This window comes from Pempheris klunzingeri, chromosome 1 (genome assembly GCF_042242105.1).
Source record: "Pempheris klunzingeri isolate RE-2024b chromosome 1, fPemKlu1.hap1, whole genome shotgun sequence".
Taxonomy (NCBI): Eukaryota; Metazoa; Chordata; class Actinopteri; order Acropomatiformes; family Pempheridae; genus Pempheris; species Pempheris klunzingeri.
Genome location: NC_092012.1, coordinates 5,647,585 through 5,653,983, shown reverse-complemented (window position 1 = coordinate 5,653,983; position 6,399 = coordinate 5,647,585).

The following is a 6,399-nucleotide window of genomic DNA, read 5'->3' as shown; positions in this document are numbered from 1 at the left end:
AGCCTGAATCTATCTATCTATCTATCTATCTATCTATCTATCTATCTATCTATCTATCTATCTATCTATCTATCTCAAAGAGTGGCAACTAGACTTTTGGTCAAAATTGACATCTCTTCTCCTAAATTAAAATATATTATGCCATTTTTTTAAAAATTTGCAGTAACTACAAAATAAACCTAAAATCCTAGTTTAACTGCAGTATTTTACGCTCTGTTTTGGTTGTCTTTGAGCTCTACATTTGCACTAAGAGCAGTCATGTCAAGTGAAAACTAACTAGCTGGTGAGATGACCATGGATAGCTAAAGCTAAAGCTAAAACAAAATTTACTTTTTTTGTTTTCCCGTAGGTGTTTTCTGTAAATAGAATAATATATATTTTGAGGAGCAATTCAGTTTATTATTCTACATGAGTGAGGCAAGTGCTACATCCAGTCATGGTGGAGAGAAACTCCCCAGCTAAACTCCTGCTAAAGCTAACCGTCATCTCAGTTTTTGGATCTAGTGGGATTCCTGTGTTTGGGTTTGGTAAATCGGGGCAGACAGACACAGAGCAAAGCTATGGACTGTACACATGTATGTACACATTTAAGTTCATATCAACAGCGACCCATTTGTTGGTAGATACTTTGCATTTGATACCTTGGATTTAATGAAGACTATCCAAAGGCCGATAGCAATGACTTTTTTTGGGGAGGGGAGAATAATCATCCTAAAAAGGCATAAAATGATCTGTTACACGGTTTGCCTAACAGCCTGAAAATTTTTCTCAACTGCTTTGCTGAAAGTCGGCATAATGACATTTACATAACAAAACAAAACAAAGAGAAACCAAAAAGTTGAATCACAGCCTCCCCAAACACCCTGCTCATGTGTGCATCACTGCCTCGCATTCAAATGAAAAAAGAAACACTTTAATGTTGTGTAGCTTGTAGCTTGGATGGCTTATAATTATATCTCAACACAGGATGCGGGATATATGTGATCATTATTTGCTTTTTCAGCTTATTGCATAGGCATTAGTTTCATAACCTTTAAGTGCAAAGTCTCTTATTATTTAGACTCTTATTATTTCCCTCGCGGATTGTTAGTTGCCTTTTTTTTTTTAAATATTACTTGAAATGTATTCAGGTTAATGCCAATTATATTGCCACAGCCATACACATCTTACACTGTGATTCACTATTTCATTTTCTTTTAAAATTGTGGCACATTTAATTGCATTCATCTCTGGGAAGTGGCCTTACATTTCAATTTTTCACTTGAAAAGTTTCAGTTCAATCATATTCCGTTTTCACTGTTTTAATTTCGATTCACCTTTTGTAAGTGGTTAGAAATATTCCTCTATAACAAAGTCTCTGTGTGAACGAAAACGTTAGCTGTGCCTCAGGAAAACTGGATGTGCCAACAGCTGATGCCCCAAGTGACATAGTCGTAGTCATAGAAAGAAAGAAAGAAAGAAAAGAGGGTAGTCATTTATGCCTCCTCTAGAGCTGCTGTTGGGCAGTGATTGAAACAATGTGAAACCATAGTACCATGTTCATTTAATTATTTTTTATGGAACAAAAATGATAGTGCAGCCTTGAAAAGCAATGACGACATAAAACACCAATGCAGGAGTACTAGCCAATATTAATAAGAAGGCCCTATAATGATTAATAAAAGAAGTGCAACTGCAACCATCCAGCCTTTGAAACCAAGGCTGAAATTAAATAGTAATTCAAGAAAATAATAATTTGAGTAATACTGAATAAAAATAAAAAGGCTAAGACATAAACCCCATTGGATACCTGTGTTTACTAGCATGGCATGAACCTAAATGCTTCTATCATTTTGGTAGAGTTCAAGGTCCCGTAAGCTCTCTCCCAAATGACAGCAGTGACAGGCTGCTCAGTCGTCCAGTGAGCAATGGCGATTTCATAATGTGCACTGAACGAGTCCGGTGCATCCATCCCTCTAAATGTGCCTGACGTACGGAGCAGATAAGTGGCTGTCTGCATGATTCTGAGTGAATCTTGGCGAAATCAGTTGTTTAATATCATGATTTGTCTACCCAAGACCAACGTGTTCAAATCCAAGTAACTTTTAATGGTCATGGAACAAATGTTGATGGCAGTTTCCTGGTGCAGAAGACTGCAACATCCCAGTTCTGCAAATAGTTTTTTTCTTTCATTGCGTCCTTGTGATCCTCTCTAATTTCCCATAAGACTTACTCTTTTGGCCCCCAATATGGCTGATACGATCCGTTGCTGATACAGATGGGGACTATGGGCCTGTTGTGCCAAAATCATTTAACACTGAATAGCTTAGAAAATGCCATGAGGTGGAGGATGAATCTCTTATTCTGTGTCTGTCGCAAGAAACCCTCGCGTGAATTTTGGTCTGGCCAAAGCCTTCCACATAAAGTCAGTCAGCGTTTTCTAGTATTGCATCATACAGAGTGAAAACTTTACTAACACACTGACACAGATTTTGTCAGTGGTACGCACAAGTTCAAGGCATTGACTGTCAGGGTGAAGCTCTGTCTTAAAAACATGCATGACCATTGGCCCCTGTCATAAAATGATGCAGGAAATACAATAAACAAAAACATCAAAACATTGGAAGTGGTGACGGAGGGAGACGCTCTGGAAGCTGATGAGAGCTCGAGATTCAAGTGACAGGACCTGCAATGCACATGCACTGTGTGGGGGAATGTTCCTTTCAGCAGCAGCAGCTCTCCCACCTGACATGACAGAAGCCCTGTCAAAACTGACAAACACACACAATTGCAGGTTCAAGCTGCATCAAATGTTTGTAAAATTGTGTGTGCTATTCCTCCAGATGGCATGTCCTCCATTGCAACAAAGCCAGCTCTATCTTTCAGGCTGCCATTAGGTGTGTACCTCACAAAGACAGCAACGACTTCTTTTTCTTTGGGAGGTTTTTTGTATTCCACTAAAATGGCACAGTTTGCCATTTTAACACGTCAGCCAGCGCGTGTAGCTTCGCTTTAAGCTTTCAAAAGAGAAGGGATGCTGTAGTTCTAAGGAGGCCGCTCTGGATGTCAGGGCTCATCAGTTTAGTGTTATTATGGAGCTCATCAAGGTTTTTTTTTTTTTTTTTTTTAATCTCAGGGTCATATTTAGACATAAGGTCAAACAATGCCATAAAGTTCGCTTTGTGCAGACTCTCTGTGCTCTCTCTCTTGGAATGTCTTGTTTTGCAAAGAGAAGCAAAAGGTCAGTGATGACTTTTACTTATGCCTGGTTTCTTTCATTAAAGTCACTTGCGTGCACATGTTTGGCCTTTGTTACCTGGTTTAACATATTGCCTTTTCTGGCTTTTTGAATAGACATCAAACTACTGTGTTTGGCCAACGTGTGCTTTACTGGCTTCAAAACTGGCCAAGATGAATCCAATCTCTCATCCTCAGTCTTGTAAATCTGTCCTCCTGTGTCACCGCTAAAGTGGCAACACAAACGGCAAAATGTAGCATCCAGTTTAATGTTGTCTTCCAACCAAAGGTGCCTGCCAAGCCATTTGGATTAAAAGTGCGCACTCTTTCCAATGCCAAATCTTTACTAGCTTGACTGCAAGAGGTACACTTGTTGATGGTAGAGGAGAGATGCTCTCAGCTTTGGTTCTTAAGGTGTCAGACCTCTTGACTGTTGTCCGCTCGTTCTCCTCCACATTCTTTTCTGTGGTCTTTTAAAATACTTAGAAATAGAGAGTTCTGGCAGCATGATATTTAATCGACAATCTCATCAGATCCATGTGGGATATATGGGACATGGTTACTGACTGACTTTGAACACTGATTTTTCAGCATACTGTACCAGCATTAGATTGATAAACTTGAAGTACCATCATGTGCTGTGATTCTATATCCTGTATTTTTGTGAAATAACACATCTAATTGCATCTATCTTAGGGGACAGACCGTACAAGTCAATGCTTAACTTGAAAATTTTCAGTGTAATCAAATGCTGTTTTCACTATTTTAATTTAATTTCACTTTTTTGTCAACATTTAGAAATATTCATCTGTAGAATAAAAGATTATGGTAATTATTACCAAGTCTCTGTGTATATCTACGTATTGTGTCTGCTGCCTTAAAGGGAATCTCTGACTAAAATAAATGAGCTAAATATTTCAGTTTCATTGAAATCTTTTTTCCTTTTGCCAGAGGAGGTTTGATCAAAGCAAAAACTTTTGTTTTTACATGAAAAAGTTAATGGTTTTACAGTTTTGTCCCCAGTCATCAATCAAATGGGTGCTTTACTTTTGAGTTTGAGAAATTCATTTATGCTGCTGATCCCTTAATCATCCTGTATAACTCGTGTTGGCAGGAGATTTTTCTTCATTGTCGGGAGCTGTGGGTGGCTGTGCCGTGTTCTCATTGACTTATGGAAATAGTCAAAAGCGTGGCTAAAACCATGCTCTTTACACAGCTGACCTTTGGGCAGCAGATGGTGACCTTTTCCCCGCTGGCCATCCATGGGGTGCCCAGGCATTCCTTCACACAAGTGGACATGTGGAGAAAGGCCCAAATGACCATCTGCCTCTAGTGTCCACAACAATGAGCCCCACCCACCTAAAGTGTGCTCAGGGTGGTTGGCCTTTGTGCTGGTCAGTGGGTGAGGGGAGAGTTTCATTACAGGGAGGGTGTGGAGGTTTTATAATGTTTTTGTCCCCCCAGTAATAAGTGTTATTTGGTGTATCAGCAGAGGAAAAGCATAGTAATAGCCATAAAAACTCAAACAGTGTGGATTTAAAAGACAGCACAACTAAACTGCCTTTTACGTGAGTAACAGCTTTGGTGAGATTGCAATTGGAAAAGAAAATAATGTTGCATTTACTGGATAGAATTTATTAAGACTTGCTGTCTCATCACACTTGACGTGTCCCCCTTTAAAAGTTTTTTCTGTATCTATGCGGAAATCAAGGAAACTTAGCTGGTGTTTTGTTTTGGACTAATGTCTGCCTTCCCTGTACCTTTCTCATTTACCTTCTTCTAGTTTGGACAATTTGATCAAAGCCTGATCAAAAGCAGCCTCAAACCTGCAGATTAATGCAATCTCCAGTCCTGACCGGTCATATTTACCCCATAGGTTTTATTTGAATGTGATTTATGTGAACATGAATGTACATATTTAATACATTCAGCAACATTACCTAAATATTGATAACACTAGCACAATCACTGCTGTTAGTGAAAGCTTCATTCACTGATGATGTAGTGGCAGCTTGCATCTTTAAGGGAATTTAATTAAGTTAGTGGGTGGGGAAATCGGGAGCCCATGGGACCCCTGGAACAGTTACATTATTGATTTCTTGACTGGTAATCTATACATGTATCCAGTGGAACATAATGTAGGATAATCTGTTCCTAATGCAGTGATAACACACTTTTGGCATTTAAAACTGTGAATGTGATGTTTGCTCTTTCCTTTATGCTGGAACACAATCCCTGTGCTCCTGCAGCACGCAAGTAAACATGAGCCAAAGTGAGAATAAACATCAGTAGGATTGGTTTGGGCACATGTCAGCGATAATAGCTGCTTTGACTATGAAAGGGGATAGAGTGAAAAGAGAAAAGTTGAGGAAAGACCTGGGGGGTTGAGGAGCTCCAAAGGCTGATTTGCAGGTGAAATAGACGGCACACTCTGCTTTGTGGCCATTGTCCTCCTCTTCGTCCAGATGGCCTCTTGAAATTCTTTAGAGCTGAAAACCCAACACTGTGGGAGTGAGTACACTTCCTGTGGGATTTGGCCTCTCTAATGGGCTAATTTGGCAGTTACGGCTCATATTAATGGTTATAATTTTAAGCCTGACAGCACAGTCCTTATGATTGTGATTATTAAACATCTCATAAAATGGAGAAAATGCAATTACTCCAAAACGCTTTTTCTTCTTGTGATTGCCAAACTTGCAACTTGAATTGATTTTTCTACAGCTTTAAAAGGGCCACTTACTGTATTATTAGTTTACTCATCTGCAGCTGCCACAATGTCAGCCTAACACAAAGATGTACTTTCTCATAAGACTGCAGTCATATTGAAAATCTAATAATTTCAAATTCTGCTCACAAATGGCTACAATTATACTCCAGGGTCAGATTTTGTATGGCAGTGTATTATCACAGCAGCACTTACATAAAACATTAGTCACTCTCACGAGGAGAACAGTTTTACTGTGCATTTAATACCTTTAAACTGCACTAAAACTATTCACATTCGAGGAAAATACGGCCGTAGCGTTTCGACAGAGAAAGAGAAGGCTGACAAGATGATTGACAGAGTGGGATTAGAAAGTTTAAACTCAGTTCAGTGCAAAGATTTCTTCCAAAGAGATTTGCTTCAGGCAAATTGTCACAATGCTAAAGAGACATGTTGTAGCACATAAACGCACATTGTTT